This window comes from Canis lupus, chromosome 10 (genome assembly GCF_003254725.2).
Source record: "Canis lupus dingo isolate Sandy chromosome 10, ASM325472v2, whole genome shotgun sequence".
NCBI classification, from domain to species: Eukaryota; Metazoa; Chordata; class Mammalia; order Carnivora; family Canidae; genus Canis; species Canis lupus.
In genome coordinates, this window is record NC_064252.1 from 43,355,436 (window position 1) to 43,373,320 (window position 17,885).

The following is a 17,885-nucleotide window of genomic DNA, read 5'->3' on the forward strand; positions in this document are numbered from 1 at the left end:
AGAAAGAGGTTTATAGGAGCCTGGGTGTCATGGCAACCCTAGAACTGAGGTCCTCGGGCACAGATGGGATGGGAAGGAAAGGGCTTCCCCCCAGCTTTCCTGGGAGAGATGGGATGGCAGCAAAGTGCCCATTGAGGGCCTGAAAAGGCCAATTTTGATACCCAGTCAGCACAGATGAGAGATCATCTTGAACTCAGCCCATAAAGAATTTAAAGAAGGCCCAAGTGGTGGGGAAGGGAGATAACAATACTGATATGGAAGATAAAGGAGAGCTGTAGCACAAGAGTCAGTCACCGAAAAGCTCTAAGTCTTCCTATTTAAGGATTAATTTTTTTTTTTTTTAATCAGTCAATTAGATGGAGAGCCCTTGCCTTATCAAGTGGTATGGCCGGGATCAGGTAGAGTAAAGGAGGTGCGCCCAACACTGGCAGTCAGAGGTGTGACTACGTAGACTTCACTAACAAGGGAGGTCAAGTCATGGTAAAATCTAAAGTTGCACAAGGGCCACACCATGTCACTGGCCCCCCAGTGGGCAGAGGCATGGGGCGGGAGAAAGTGACCAGGGAAGAGGAAGGCTCCTGACTTCAGAGGTGAAAGTTTCCAAAGGACACACATTATGAGGAACCACAGAATCCAGCCAAGAATCTAGAAAGACTTTGCATATGTGTTGGGGGAAAGAAGAGGAAATAGACTGAGGGTTCAGTAGACCCACATCCCCTTGACGATACCCTCAGGTTACTGTGGTTTGAGAGCTCCACCCATATATTTCTGCATCAGGGCGCCAAAATTGGAATGGAAGAAAAGCATTGCAGCTCAGGTTGTCTGTAGTCCAGAGGTCTCCTCACGTGTGCTGGATTTAGTGATAAGCAGAGTCCAGAGTGTCTCAGACCCAGAAGATGTTGACATCACTAGCTGGAGAGTATGCCAGCAGCTCACCTCCCCAACATCCAGTCTAACAGGCTGTGTGATACATGCAGCAAACGCTCCTTGCAAAAACAGTCCCATCCCACTCCCTTCCACCCCCAGGAACCAAATCATGTTCTACTACTCTATGCCTGGCAAACAGATGAGCTGTGCCATCTTGTGATGCTCTGTTCTCGTTCTGTCCCTATTGGCTCTAGATGAGGCAAATGAGGCAGAGATATTCATCTTAGTTTATTTACTGAGCAGTCAAGCCACAAAGAGGCTCAACCACTTGTCCAAGAGCAAAAACCTTTCAGTAGAGCATAGGTTGTTCTCTCCCTTTCTGATGGATTTTTTTTTCTTTTTTAAAAGATTTTTATTTATTTATTTATTCATGAGAGACACAGAGAGGGAGAAGCAAGCTCCTCTCAGGGAGCCCAATGTGGGACTCAATTCCGCAACTTTGGGATCACGCCCTGAGCTGGAAGGCAGACGCTCAACCACTGAGCCACCCAGGCATCTCTCTGATGGATTTTCCATGGCCCCACCTTGACCCCTGGGACAGAGGTATCCTGTTGGAGTGACTTTAAGAATATCCTTTTGAAATGTACCTAGCAAGGATAAGAAATTAATTTTTTAAAAATCTCCATAAATGTAAAGATTATAAAATACAGAGACTATCCTCCCTGAGACTGCCTGGTAGTGACAACACAAGCCAACAGGGAATTGGAAATCAATCAATTTGCCAGGTCAAAACACTTTAGCATAAACTCCCATTAAAGCCCTTTAAAAAGGACCTTTGCTACCTTTGCTACTATCTTCAAGATCTTTAAATACCTTTGTCTTCTCACTGCACCTTAAGTGTAAAAAGCACCACCCTGAGCACTTTTGATGTGGTCACCAGGTGTGTCTGCTGGTCTAGCCATGGCTGGGAACTCACACAACACCCTTGAATTTTTATTGAGGAGGCAACACAGTGCACAACTGTTGTCTGGTCTCATTATCAGCCAGATATTTTTGTTCATGTAGAGTAGATATAGGCTTTGAGATTTTTCAAACTGAATCACCGTAAGGAACATGCTCCGAATTTTACATCTAAACTTGCACAATTTGAATAATTACGAGCACCTGAATCCCTCCCAATCTACCGCCATCTTCATTCCCTTAAGGGCATAAATCGACCTTCTGTTCCTCCTATGAGGATGGAAGAACCATATCTTTCGCAAATGTTCCTTTTTTATATGAGCAAATAGAAGAACCTAATCAATCCAGATCTCACTTTTTATGGAATTAAATTTTGAGATGAGGACATTTAGGCACATTTTCTGTTAATTCAGAGCTACAGAGAAATCTAGATTGATCGTGAAAGTAGTTTCCAACCTTTCCTATAGTATTAAAAACTACACATGTTACATACATATGCCATTGCTGATGTCTGCCCTCTAGCTACTGTACCTGGTGCCCAAAGAAACAAAACTCGAAAATTACTGAGTACTTTTATTTAGATTTTTATTCCCAAGACCAATTGTTTAAGTGGAGATCTTCTGCCTTAGTGAATGAACACGTTAACTGTGGTCTGCAAAAGGTAGCTGCCTCAGCAAACACATTTACATGTGATAATAGCTGCAAGCAAAGCAGAAACACACACAGACACACATAAAATAACGGATAGATATAGATAATCCAAATCAATAAACTTAAGTGAAACAAAAAATCTTGAAAAGAGTGTTTTTCCTCCCTTCTTCAGCCTCAGCTCCAGGGTGACCTCTTCTTGGAAAGACTCTTGCATTAGCTGCCTTCTCTCTACCCGCCACCACCCCCCCACCCCCCACCACCAGATCCCTTCTCTCTCACTTCTATCCTGTTGTGCCCCAGGAGGCTGACCTCTGTAGAGTAAATCACTCTGACACCCTACCTGATGGCTTTCTGGTTGTCTTGAGCCAGTGGGAGAGACTGGCAGGAAATGGGAAGGCAGGAAGAGAGAGAGAGAGAGAGAGAGAGAGATATTGGGGTATTTCTTCCTTGTTTACCCCATATATGGGTACCAGGTCTCTGATTTTGGCCAGGTCTCCCAATTCTAGCTCTTATTAGGTCCAACAGCACCGTTTCCTCTTCTAGCCCTCTAGCCCCAGGAGAAGTAATGGCTTCCCAGTATCATGACAACAGCCCTTCTTAGTTCCTTAACTTCCCCACAGTTCTGTGTCTGGTGCCTTCACCAGACTCTTTGCTTGAGCCATCTGGCATGAATTTTGTATTCTGCTGGGACTCAGACATAGATTCTCTTTACCACTCAAGGTAAATCAGTCAACTACCCTCCAGTGCCCCTCCACATTCTTCTCTGATCCCATTTATCACCTCCACTGCAATCATTGTGTTTCTGTTGGTCTCCCCATTAGACTACGGCCTCACTGAGAGCTGAGGCTGACTTATTTGCCTTTTACCCTCAACATCTAGCACACTATCAGGCCTATAATGGGCAGTTAATTGATATTGCTTCAATGAACATGTAATTGTAGGTTAAACAAATAGGGCCTAAATGCTCTTCTGAGACAAACAACATACATTTTACTTTTCACTTTCATCTGTACATGCACTAAGTACCTGCTACATGCCAGGCCCTGGGCTGGGTGATTGGGACAGAACCACGAACAAGACAGAAACACTTATGACCCTCAAGGACTTTATAATCTGAGTATTGAGGGAGCTGACCAGAAAATGGGTGGTTACAATAATGTGATAAGTGTTTTGACTACAGGAGGGAAGTCTTTGTAAACAGCCAAGAAAAAAAAACAATCTAAATTGGAAACAGGTCTTCAGGGACAGTCTAAACCAGGGTTGGCAACCTCCAATGCCTACAGGGCCAGGCAGTCTATATAAATGAGTTAATCCAGTCAGGTGGGAGCTGAATGAACTGGAGAGAGCATTCCCTGTTTACAGTTGCCATGGCCCTCAGCTTGAGTGAGTGGAGTCTTGTGGCTATGTGGCGTCAATATCTCTTCCCAATTTTTAAGGGAAGTCAAAAGCTGGACCTTTATTTTTAAATGTCCCAACCGAATTAAAAAAATATAAAAATACTAAGGGAAACAAATAGAATACATAAATAGATCAGGTGCTGCCAGCTTTCCACTCTGGCTTAAACCACTGGTCAAAAGAATCATCAAGAGTTAACCAGGTAAAAATATGTTGTGTGCGTGTGTGTGTGTGTGTGTGTGTGTGTATGTGTGTGTGTTCTGGGGCAGGAGGCGGATGCTTCAGTAGAAAGAGAGTTCCAGGTAAGAAGACCAGCATGAGTGGATACCCAAAACAGAGTCAGTCTAGTAGGTTGAGAAATTTAGTGTAGCTGAAGAATAGAATGTGAGAGAGATGTGGCAATAGAGAAGGCCAGATACATAAGCAGGGTCAGATGATGCAGAGCCTCATGGGCCTGGTGGGTGGGCACTGCTGATTGCCTTACTACTAGCCATCCTTCTTTGCCTTGGGAATCTCTATGTTGTTTAGCTACTAAGCAGCATGTGATTGAGAGGGGTGAAAGCCCCTCCATAGACCAGGGTCTAAGCTGGTCATGGTAATTCTGTTACCTTCCTAAGAATTGGTTTAGCATTGGCAAGACTGCAGTTCTTGCCAATGAGATAGCACGGGAAGAATGCTCATTCAGAGAGTCACATAGAGGCAAACATACCACTCCCCTTTTCCTCTGTGGATATATCCTAGTTCAAAAAGAAAACTAACCCCAGAAGACAAATCAATATGCTGGAAAGACAAGAGTAGCCAGATAGAGGGAACCCACATTCATGATGAAGTCATTGGGCTGATGAATTAACCAGGTCTGAAGCTTCTCTGCCTGGGACTTCTGGTTATGTGAGGTAGCACATTTTCTTATTGTTGACTCTTTTGAGTTGTTTAATAATTACTGCAGGAAGTGTATGAAGTGAATCACCAAGTCAGTGAGTTTGAACTTTATTCTGAGGGCAGTAGGAAGCCACTGAAGGGTCTTTAGGAGACAAGTGTTATATTCAAATCTAAGTTTTAGAAGGATCACCCTTGCAGCAGTGAAGATAAATGATTGGAGACAGGCAATACTAGATTCCAGGAGGAACATGCATGTTTCATTTGGCCCAGGAAACTCTAGATTCCTTGAGGGTAAGAATTGGGTTTCATTAGTCTGTCAAAGTGCTTTTCATATGGTTGGCTCTCAGTGTTTGTTCAGTGAAGGAGGTCAGTTACTGAATGGTGTGTGTGTATCCCTTCCTTTACTGTGAGAACAGCTGGAGGCTGACCCCTAGCTGGGTCACATAGAAAATACCTACAGGTTTCTTGTCAAGAGTTGCCAGTTAACTTTTTAAATTTGTTCGTTCTTTCTTTTTCTTTCTTTCTTTCTTTCTTTCTTTCTTTCTTTCTTTCTTTCTTCTTTCTCTTTTGGTATTTCTTTATTTTTAAATTAAATTTAATTATTTAAATTATTTTTATTTGAATATAGTTCTCTCTTTTTCCTTTTAAGGTATGCAATATTCTTTTTTATTATTTTTTTATTGGAGTTCAATTTGCCAACATATAGCATAACACCCAGTGCTCATCCCGCCAACTATCCCCCTCAGTGCCCATCACCCAGTCACCCCAACCCCCCACCCCTGCCCAGTATGCAATATTCTTATAGCCTAAAGCAACACATAATTTATGGAGCCCAATGCAAACTGAATATTATCAGGCCTTTTGTCAAAAAGGAAGAAAAAGTATCATTCAAAGTACTACAATGTATAAGCTTTTCCTTTCTTATATGTATCTCCTCTGCTCGAGCATATGAGCATACCTGCCATTGGACTCCACTTATAAAACACAAGTTCAGAAAATTACTGAGAATTTAAAGATGGTGAGAGCAGAGCATTAGATCCCCAACCTGAGCGTGGGGCACTGTAGATGGCTCAGCTCTTGCCCCCATGAAGCCAGTGCTGCCTCAGCTGTGAGGTACACTGTGAGATAAGGGGGGTAGGTAATGGAGAAGGCACACAGAGGTGGGTCTCCAGGGTGCCAACTACCTTCTTGTTAGTGATGTAAGTGGCTTTATAATTACAGTTTACTGCAAATTTATTTTTTATGCACTTCTATTTATATGTATTGTATTTTCCAATTATAAAAATTTAAAATGAATGACAAAGATAAATTCATTATGAGTCTAATGAGTTTTCTGAATTTCCCTCTCCTGGGGTCTTTCTCTTTGTTTCCGTGATCGTTTTGGGTCTTTCTACCTTCTCATTCATTCCCTTCCAGCTTCTCAGGAGTAATTTGGACTGATAAGCCCCAGGTTGCACATTTCTTTATGATCCTGCACTACAATAAGTAAATCCAGAAGGAAGTACAGGGAGGGATTAAGGGGTTAACCTTTTCCAGAAGCATTGCCAGACCAAGGAAGAACTGTATCACACACCAGAGAGCTCAACCAAATCTCTTTAGTGCACAAACAATGTCCATTCTGCCCCCTCATGGCCAAAAGAGACCTTCAGCGTTTCTTCCATATAGACCTTGTTTTTCAATGGAAGCCTAGAATGACCTCCCTGTCTTAGAGTAACAGGATCAGCAGTCATCCAACAGAAGGTTGTACATCCCCACCCTCCACTTCAACTGGTGTAAATGGACCTCCTCCGTTTGTGGGGGACACTATTATTTTTGTCCTATGGGTTCAGGATAAAAGGGACTCTAGTCTTATATGATGGGGGAGAGGGTGAGGTTGTGTGCTCATTGCCCTCTTGAGTTATTAAATGATAATTTCAAGGGGGCTGGACTTAGAGTCTTCATATCAAGTGATTCATGTACAAACATACTTACCTGTCACACTTAATATTTGTCATCATTTTGACAACACACATTCTTTTTTATTTTTATTTTAACTTTTCGGAAATTAAGCCTTGCAATCAGTGACATCTTACATTATTTGGCAGTGGTCATGACATAGTTGCCGTTGCCTGGACAGGCATTGATTGAAAACACCAGCATCAGAACTTGCAAATTGAAGATCAGTGGCTTGGAAGAAAATCCCCAGATCACAGTGGAGCACTGCATTCCTATGAGCCAAGTGGCTACCAGGACACGGTGGGGGAGGAGGTAAACCAGACTAGTTAGCAACATTCTCAAAGCAGGAGTCACAAATAGGCTGACTCCACAGAAAAGCAACATTAGCTGAGGAGCCCAGTACCAGTTGTTTTTTGGGCCTGTTAAAAAAATGCTGCATCACCAATGAGCTTGATGATCCTACAGCATAGACTGTGACATTTCATGGGAAAACATCATCATCTCTGAGTCACTAAATGACTCAGGAAAGTCAGACAATATGAAAAAGTTCTAAGAAAGTCTGAAACTATTGACTTTTCTTGTATTTCCCTTTTTATGGATGCACAAGAGTGATATATGATTTTTTAAAAATGTCTATGTCTAATTAGGATGGTTGTCATAAAAAGAAAAGCAAACCAAAAATAATAAGCATGACTAGGATGTAGAGAAATTACAACCCTTGTAGATGGCTGGTGGGAATGTAAAATGGTGCAGCCTCTCTGGATAAGAGTATAGTGGGTCTTCAGAAAAATTAAGTACAGAATTACCACCATATGATCCAACAATTACACTGTGGGCATATGCCCCAAATTATTCAAAGCAGAGACTCAAACAGATATTTGTACACCCAGGTATGTAGCAATATCATTCACAACAGTCAACAGGTGGAAGCAAACCAAGTGTCCTTTGAGGAATAGGTAAACAAAATGTGGTATATGTATAGACAATGGACTATAATTCATCTGTAAATAGTAATGAAATTAGGACACATGTTCCAATAGGGATTACCCTTAAGGACATTATGCTCAGTGGAATAAGTCAGTCACAAAAGGACAAATATTATATGAATCCACATACATGAGGTCCATGAGGTCCCCAGTAACCAAATTCATAGAGAAGGGAAGTGGAATAGTAGTTATCAGGGGGCTCTGTTAAGGGGAGGGGCATGGGGATTTCTGATTAATAGTACATAGTTTCAGACTGGGAAGATGCAAAAGTTCTGGGCTGGTTACACAACAATGTGAATGTTTTTGATGCCATAGAACAATACACTTAAAAATGGTTAAAATGGTAACTTTTGTTACAGATATTTAGTACGATAAAAAAATCTATGTCTTAAGAAATGTATACACATTCTATTGGTAAGTATAAAATAATAATTTTAAGTGATCAAGTGTTTTGCCCAAGGTAATTAACAGCATTTTTTTTCTTTTTTAGTAGTAAATAAAATAATGATACATCTTTCATCATTGGCATCCTAGATTTGTGAAATATGGCCATGTGCTTTCCTTCACCTCCTTTCTCCATATTAAAAAGACCCATGTGAGAGGGTCATCCCTGAAAAGGAAAAGTTGTGCCCTGCGACTTCACCTCTGTTCAATTGTTAAGATTTTCTCTATGTTCAGTCCCATGGTAGGAGATGGGACTAGAGACCTATTCTTGACTCCAATGAGTGTATGGACTTGTCAGGTAAAAAAAAATATAAAACACTTAGGCAGAATTGTAAGCTCTGGAGCAGGAATTGGAAGAGAAGAGTTCTAGTCTAAACTCTGCACTGGACAAGTCACTTTGCTTCTCTGGGCCTCATCTGTAAAAGGCAGTGTTCGTATTAAACCTCTGAGCTTCCTTATTACTTTTCTGCATCTGTGGGAATAATTAAACAAAATATAATCAAAGTGAAGCAGCAAAGAATGTAGCAGAGACCATGCTTTATGTGCCTCCTGAATGGCTCCTCCTGGGCAGGTAGCACAATGACATCTCCCAGTGTCCCAGCAGATAAGTACGGCCACGTGACTCATTTATGGCCAAGGGAGCATAGTCAGATATTACATATGCCCCTCTCTGGTCTGGCATATGAAACATCACATTGAGACCTCCACTCTCTATGTTTTCCTGTGGTGCCCTCAAATGCCATGGGTTGAAGATGGCTCTGCTGTGATGGAAGGCACTTCATTCTGGGTCATTATTTGGAGAGGTGCTACCTAACCCACATGGACTGTACTGCAAGCAGGAATTACATCATCATAATTTTAGCTACTCAGATTTTGTTTTGTTTTATTTATTTGAAAAGTTAACCCACTTTGAATAAAACAAAAAGTGACCTAGGAGTTCAATAAGAATTCTTACGATTTAGGAAAGATCAGAGAAGTGACATTGACACCAGCCCTGAAGGCACAGTCAAAAAGGGAAAAGGAGATGTTCTAGCCTTGGCAGAAACAGGATTCAAAATCTGGGGATTTGGATGTGGTTTGTTCTGAGAGCTAGAGATGAATGGTTGATGTACTAATCTACCTCCCTCCATGTCCCTTCCTCTACCATACACACACATTCAAAGATCTCCATCATCCAATAGTATCATCAAAAAGTATGCAAATGACTCTGAATGGATCCTGAAATGTAGAAACAAAATATGAATCACTGTAAAGAAGCCAAGGCCATGTACAACCTGGTGTATTAACTGTGCAGATGCTGATATGGCTCATTTGAGATCAATTTTCAATAGTATAAGCCAGCAATCCCAGACTGAGAAGAGTAAGCCAAACAGGGACTAGTTGGAGTAGATGAAATGCCAAAGGTGCATCTTGCTAGGGGTCTTCCCATGAAGGAGATGAGAAGGATCTCTATGACCTCCACTGTGTAGTTAATAGGTAGTGTTGGCACCGAGGAAGAGAAATCACATCCACCAAGCCTTGCCTTGAGGACCCAACACCCCAAAGCAAGGTCACGGGTTTCATCCCAGGGCACCAGGTAGAGAGTGGGTGGCAAAATAGAGGAGGAGGGAAGCGGGGAGGGAGGGAGAGAGGGAAAGGAGGAGTGGGAAGAAGAAGGAAAGGAATGGAGGGGGGAAGTTAGTAAAGAAGAATTGACTTGACTTGGTAGGAGAAAGCTTGTTAAGAGTCTTAAATAAGAAGACCCTTCCTACATGGTTCAAGGTTTTTTGGCTCCTTCTCTATGATCAGATGATCTCCTTATATTAGTAAGAAGAGTCAACATCTAGACAGAAGGCAACAAAGTTAGTTTCTCTTCATCTATTCAGAAGCTTCTAAATTCTGGCAGTTTCTAGGAGGGATTTCAGCCATCTGAACACTTGATTATAACCTTAGCCCAGAGATGATAATGAGAATTGGCAGTACTTGCACAGGTGAGTCATGATTGTGCAATGATTGGCTTTGACCAAGAGTGGAAAATAGGATGGGGTGGTAGATGGGGATCAGGCTGGATGGGGGAGATGGCAAACAGATCCCTAGCAGCCTTACAGCTGCAGGCTTTGCACTTGCTACTCCCTTTGTCTGGAAGAATCTTCCCCATTGGTATTTGCATGGCTGACTCCCTCATTTCTCTCTTTTCTCTACTCTCTGACCAATTAGGCCATCTCCTCACTCTGATTAAGTTTTCTTTCATGACATTTTTTCCCCCTATCTGGCATTAAATCCTTTATTTATTTATCTGTCTTCTGTCTGTGCATGGCCTTTGTTGTGTTTTCTGCTGTGTCTCCAGGGCCTACAAGAGGTGGCTGGAACGTAACAGGGTTCAACAAATTCTTTCTTGCTGAGCTATCTTGCTTGCTAACTCACATCAGTAATTAGTGACCATTTGGAGGGCTGTGTTGAGGAAGATCTGGAACATCAGAGAATGGTAATCAACAATTGATATTTTGCCCAGCTATGGGGAGGCGGAGCCAGAGGGTAGGTTTCCAACACTGCAGTCTGATATTAGGATTAAAAATGGTATTGAATTTGGACTTCCCTAACGTGCTAGCCAGTAAGTCAACATTCTGGGTTTTTGAGTGGGAGAAGTGTCAACGAAATATGGCAGGGGAAGAGATTTCAGCTAACAAAGTACACAGGTCAGGACAGAACAGGGGGAATTAACATGGGACTGGGAAGCTGCAGTGGGAAATAAGCCAGTTCTGGGGTGACGAAGCCCTCTATAGACAGAATGCTCAGAGGCTGCACTGGGAGCAGGGCTTATCTGAGATCTTGCCCTGGTTTTGGGGGGAGAATTGAGACAAGGAGGGACTACTCCATCAACTTCCACCCCTGGCCACCACGGCATCCTCACATCAGCCAAAGCTATCCCAGAACTTTGCCGTTCAAAGCAAAGCTATGAAGAGTTCATGAAAGAAGAGTAAGTAGGGAATAAATAAACCCACAGGTGAATACATTATTAGATAATATTCTTTAAGCACTTCTTAAATTTGGACCAGTAGCGTGATTTCTCTTAGTCCATTAAGCAAAACTTGACAGAAAGGAAATCTCCCTCTCCTTTTTGGATTGGGGAGTCTGCCAAAACCACCAATGCCAGGATTCTTTTTCATCGTATTTTTAATGATAAATTAATTGTGAGCTCTAAAATCATTGTCCTCACAGTCATGCCAGGATTCAGCCTAATAGTGCTGGCTTCTCAGGGCTGAGAGGCCTTCTATCTATATCTCTCTGTCTCTGTCTGTCTCTTTCTCGCCAAAGCAAATTAATGAACATCGCCGAGCATCTTGGAACTGCATCACCCAATTTCTGGGATAGGACACAGAATCGATGGGCACATCTTCCTTTCTCTCTACAATATGCATTCTTGTGTAATAATCTCCTTCCTATTTCCTACAGTCTCTACCAGCCAAATGATGACAAACATAATACAAACACCACTTGCAGAAGAGATGGTCTTTTATTAGTTCTTAGAAAGGCCTTAATTTCCTTCTAGGCTCATCTTTATAACTGGGAACCAGCTGATGGTTGGGAGTGAAGCAAATAGATCAGAACAGTAAACACCGAGTTTTAGAAATATGGTTATGCTTCTAATGGTAAAATAATTATAAGCAGGGACCTTGAAGCAGGCTTTAGTTTACCCCCAGGAAGAATTATACTATTATGGTTTTATGCTAGATTAAGATTGGAGTTTTAAATGATTTGTGTCTCTCTTGAAGAGGCGCTACTTTATCTTTAGGGATAGGGAGAAAATAATACTTAGTTTCATATTTATAACCTTTTTTCTGAGTTGTTTGGATTTCAGAACCGATTTCTTATGCAGAAGAGACATGGAAATGTCAGGAAATTATGCAGAGTTCCATTTTAGTGATCACCACTTGGGATGATTTAGTCAGCCATAATGACCAGAGTTTCTGGTTCTGGTACATAGGTTCTTTTTATGCAAATAGAATTTTACACAAATGATCCCAAATCCCAGGTTATTCATTTCTCAATTGTTTATTTTTCACTTTTAAGCAATTGAGTTCAAAAGCATCCTAGTTATAGACTGTACATACAATTCATGCCACCTGCATACGCTCTTTCTGCCTGAGTGACTTTGTTGATGCCGCTTAAAATTAGCAGCCATTAGGGTTTATCTCTGCAAATCTACATGCCTCAGCCCAGATATTGCAGATCATTAGTGGGTGTAAATTGAGGTTTAGGAAATGAGCACCCTCCAGCACTTGTCACTTCACTTGACTGTTGCCTGGTCTGATAAAATGGAACAAGGCAGCAAGTGGGACTTTTCTTCCAGCTGAGACATTGAACATGAGACAGTGTGCTGGGCTAAGGCAGTAAGATCTCACTAGAGAGGCTGGCATAAATGTGCCTGTCCCCAGTCACTCAAGGAAAAGATTCTAGCGGATGGCAGGAAGCCAAGTGACAAAGAAAGCTAAAGGCACAATGGGAAATACCCTCTGAAGCCAGACTGTGAAGAGGTGAGAAAGACATTGACAATGGACCAATTACTAAAAAGAAATGAAAGGCGCTGTGTACCTGGCACTGAATTTTTGAGTGGCTTGCAGAACAGAAAGGCTAGCCCAGTGTGCATTGTCTGACAGATACAGGTGGTGCATGTGGGCATCCTCTGGGCCTTGACTCATCTGTCCTCTGCCAGGCCTGTATTGAGAGAGCCACAGGGGAAGCTCCTGTGGGGCCAGAGAGGTTGGACCTTCTGGACAATGTCTGCCATTCCTAAAGACCTTTCTCTTCCATGGGAGAACTCTCCATCTGCCCAGCTATGCCTGCATGGGTTAGAGACCTGTAGGATCTGCTTGCCTACACTCTCCACTCAACATTAAAACAAAATCATCTCAGGATGGGAGCCACTGCTTAATGAAAAATCAATGAGGGCCATTTTACTATATGATAGTTATTAATTAATGCCAGAGACAAAATGTAGAAATTACTCTGCTGATGATTTTGTTGCCAAAACAAACTGGAAGAAGTCCATAGAGGTAAATTTATTCATTTTAAATAGGATTCCTTTTAGGATGACCAGCCATCCTGGTTTTCTTTTTTCTTTTTCTTTTTTTTTTTTTCCATCCTGGTTTTCCCAGTGAAAAACATCCTGGGATGTTCCCAGTATCTGCTTCTGGTCAAACTGAGGTAGTTGGTCACTCTAATTTTATTTAATATCAGAGTAGCTGGTTTAGGATAGAAGTTTAAAAGGTTTTAGGTTTTAGAAGGTTTAGGAAGGTTTAGGTTTAGAAGTTTATTCAGACCTGGATAACAAAAATCTAGCAGTTCATTCCTTTACTTTTATTTCCAGAAGTAAATGTATTGAGAAAACCCTCTGTGAGTCAACTTAGCATGGAAACCCCAGTGATTCTAAAGTCAGGCAACAGGGACTTGAATCTTGGCTCTAACACTTACTGGCTGTATGAATACTGGCTAGTTACCATTCAAACCCTTTGTGCCCCAGTTTCTTTATCTGCAAAGTGGGGATAATAGGGCATATTTCAGAGGGTTGCTATCTGAATTAAGTGAACTAATACATGTAGGAGGCTTAGAACAGCACCTGGTACATAGTCAGTGGTTAATACATATTGATTATCATTATCATTATTATTCTTATGTCTCTTTTCATAAGCCCTGAATTACCACCAAATATAGCAAGTGTTAAAATAAACAACTCCTAAGTACTCATTAAGCCTTCATGTAATTCCTTAACTATTATAGTCTGTATGTCATTCAACATTGTCTTCTTTGAGACCTAAGAATGTGATCTTTTTTCTTCTTGACTCTACGCTGGCCTGGAACCTTTCCATATTGTTTGGCTGCATTTGTTTCATCCTGCTTGGAGAAAAGCATCAATTAGGTTCCTAACAGCCTTTCTGCCAAAGCTTACTCCTTAACCTGCTGTCTTACATCTCTGTTCTAGGGCTCTAGCTGCCTCTTCTTTCACACACACACACACACACACACACACACACTCTATGTGCACACATACACATATCACATGCACATACACACATCACATGCATATATATACATATATATATATATACACACACATGCATACATACATCCCCACACAACATTGTATACTGCATTCCTAGTGTGCTGCGGACTCCAGCTCATTCTCAGAGAGCATAGCAGAATATTTTTACCATTTCCATATGTATGTAAAGGCAGATCTTTTCCTAATGAATCTTAGGAAGGAAAAAAACCTGACACAAAAGGAAGTTATATGTGCTTTTCTTCACTGTCACTTTACAAATATCAATTATGTAAAAGACTATTGCAAATATCCAAACTTTTGTATACATGCTGGTCATTGACTTTGGTCAACAGGTAATCACAATTTCGTTGTCTGTAGCACTTTATTGTTTACAAAATGCTTTCTGACATGTCATTTCATTTAATGAGGAACTTCTACAGGCAAGGCATTTCATGTAATGCTGTCAAATTGCCTGGCCTTGGAGTGAGGATGTGTGCTCTGGGGCAGCTCAAATGGGAAACATTTATGGCTAGGTAGAGGCCAAGTAATACGTACTGGAAGTAGAAGGAATGAAAGCTGATGTAGTTCAGAAAGTACAGTTGGCAGTCAGGCATCATGTAAGCCTGGGTACACTGGCTCTGATTTTAGAAATGATTAGTTCTAAGTGGCCAATCAGGCAGCTGAGGGAAAGCAGAGGAAAACTGAGTCCTGGCTCCTATAGACCTGCCATGGTATCTAGAGAAGGAGATTTGAGAACCTTAAGCCATGGGGATGAACATGGTGAAAGGTAGCCCGGTCTAATAGCTAGGTAGGCTATTTCAGGGCAAGACACCAACTATAGAGGGAAATCAGGAAGGAGAGAGCCACAAAAAGAAGCTCTAGACCAGATGGGAGGTAGGGGATATACAGATTGGGTAGATATTTCTGGTTCTCCAAATCCTTATCTGATTGGAAAGAAAGGAGGGGGACATACAGAATGGCAATGGCATTTATGGCTGCAGCCCCCATCTACTTTATCTCAGGCCCAAACATCCCCAGATGGGGGCTGGAAACTATCAATCTAAATATTAGTCAGGACACAGCACATGATAGGCAGTTTAATAAAAACAAAAAACAAACAACAACAACAACAACAACAAAACACTTGTAGTGAAAAACTGAGAGCTTTCCCTCTAAGTTCAGGAACAAGAATGTCCATGCTTGCCGCTTTTGTTCAGCATAGTCCTGGAAGTCTTACCTATGACAATCAGACAAGAAAAAGAAATGAGCCATCCATGTTGGCAAAGAAAAGTTAAACTGTCATTATTTGCCAATGACATTGATGTTTGTTATATATAGAAAATCCTAAAGATTCTACCAAAAAACTACTGAAAGTAACAAATGAGTTCAGTAAAGTGGCAGGGTACAAAATTAATACTGAGAAATCAGTAGCATTCCCATACGCTAACAACAAAGTTACAGAGAGAGAAATTTTTTTTAAACCCCACATTTGTAATTGTACCAAAGAGAATAGAATACCTAGGAATAAACTTAACCAAGAAAGTGAAAGACCTATACTCAGAAAACTATAAAACAGTGATTAAAGAGATTGAAGATGACACAAGCAAATGGAAAGATAGTCCATGCTCAACTAATATCGTCAAAATGTCCATATTACCCAAAACAATCTACAGATTCAATTCAGTCCCTGTCAAAATACCAACAGCATTTTTCATAAAACTAGGACAGTGATGCTAACATTTTTATGGAACCACAGAAGACCCCATATAGCCAAAGCAATCCTGAGAAAGGGGAACAGAACTGGAGATATCACAACTCAAGATATCAAGATATACTAAAGCTGTAGCAATTAAAGTTGTATGGTACTAGGCACAAAAACAGACACAAAAATCAATGGGCTAGAATACAGACCCCAGAAAAAAAAAACCCATATTTATACAGTCCATTAATCTATGACAAAGAAGGGAAGAACATACAGTGGAAAAGACAGTCTTTTCAATACATGGTGCTGAAAAAACCTGGACAGCTACATGCAAAAGAATGAAACAGGACTTTCTAATAACATACACAAAAATAAACTCAAGATGGATTAAAGACCAAAACATGAGACCTGAAACTATAAAAATCCTATAAAAGAACACAGGCAGTAATTTCTCTGTCATCAGCCTTAGCAACATTTTTCTAGATAGGTCTTTTAAGGCAAGGGAAACAAAAACAAAAATAAACTATTGGGAATGCATCAAAATAAAAAGCTTTTGTACAGCACAGCAAAGGAAATGATCAAGAAAATGAAAAGACAACCTACTGCATGGGAGAAGATATTTGCAAATGATATATCTAATAAAGGATTAGTAGCTAAAATATAAAAAGAACTTCTACAACTAACACCAAGAAACCCCAAACAATCTGATTTTAAAAAGGGGAAGAGGACCTGAATAGACATTGTTCCAAGAAGGTATACATATGGCTAAGAGATACATGAAAAGATGGTTAACATTACTCATCATCAGAGAAATGCAAATCAAAACCATGGTGAAATATCACCTTACACCTGTTAGAATGGCTAAAATCAAGGGGTGCCTGGATGGTTCAATTGGTTGAGCATCTGACTTTAACTCAAGTCATGATCTCACAATCCTGGGATCAAGTCATGCATCATGCTGTGTGCTCAGTGGGAAGTCTACTTGTCCTTCTCCCTCTTCCTCTGCCCCTCTACCCACTCATGCTCTCTCCCTCTATCAAATCAATAAATAAAATTAAAAAAAAGAATGGCCAAAATCAAGAAGATAAGAAACAAGTGTTGGCGAGAATGTGGAATGAAAGGAACCTTCAAGCACTATTGGTGGGAATGTAAATTGGTACAGCCACTATGGAAAATAGTATAGAAGCTCCTCAAGAAATTAAGAATAGAAATACCATATGATCCAGTAATTCCACTACTGGGTATTTACCCAGGAAAAACAAAAATAGTAGCTCAAAAAAATATATGCACTCCTATATTTATTGCAGCATTATTTACAATAGCTAAGGCATAGAAGCAACCTAAGTGTCCGACAATAGATGAATGGATAAGGCAAACATGGTACACACACACACACACACAAATATTCACACAATGGAATATTACATAGCCATAAAAAAGATGAAATTGTGCCGTTTGGGATAACATGGATGGACCTAGAGGGTATTATGCTAAGTGAAATAAGATTGAGAAAGACAAATCCTGTATGATTTCACTCATAAATGAAATCTGAAAAAATGAATAAATAGAAAGCAGAACCAGAACTATAAATACAGAAAACAAACTGATGGTTGCCAGGGGGATGATTAGAGGATTGGGAAGGATAGCTGAAGGGGTGTGCAGACCTCCAGTTATGAAAAGAGTAAGTCATAGGAATGAAGAGCAGAACACGAGGAGTGCAGTCAGTGATATTGTGATAGCAGTGTAATGGGAACAGATAGTGGTTATACTTGTGGTGAATATGGCATAATGTATGAACTTGTCAAATCACTGAGTGGTGCACCTGAAGCTAATGTAACATCGTGTGTTAACTATACCAAAAAAAAAAAAGTTTAAGAAAAGCTACTTATAAAAGTATAGGCAGAGTGTAGAGAAAGCAACAAGAGAGTAGTCCTCATCACTAGAAACAGTGATTACCACCCGTTAAGCCTGAGTAGAACTCAGAGAGTAGAACTCAGAGAGAGTAGCAGTATAAGGAGATGGCTGCCTGAGAAACTGTGGCCTTCCA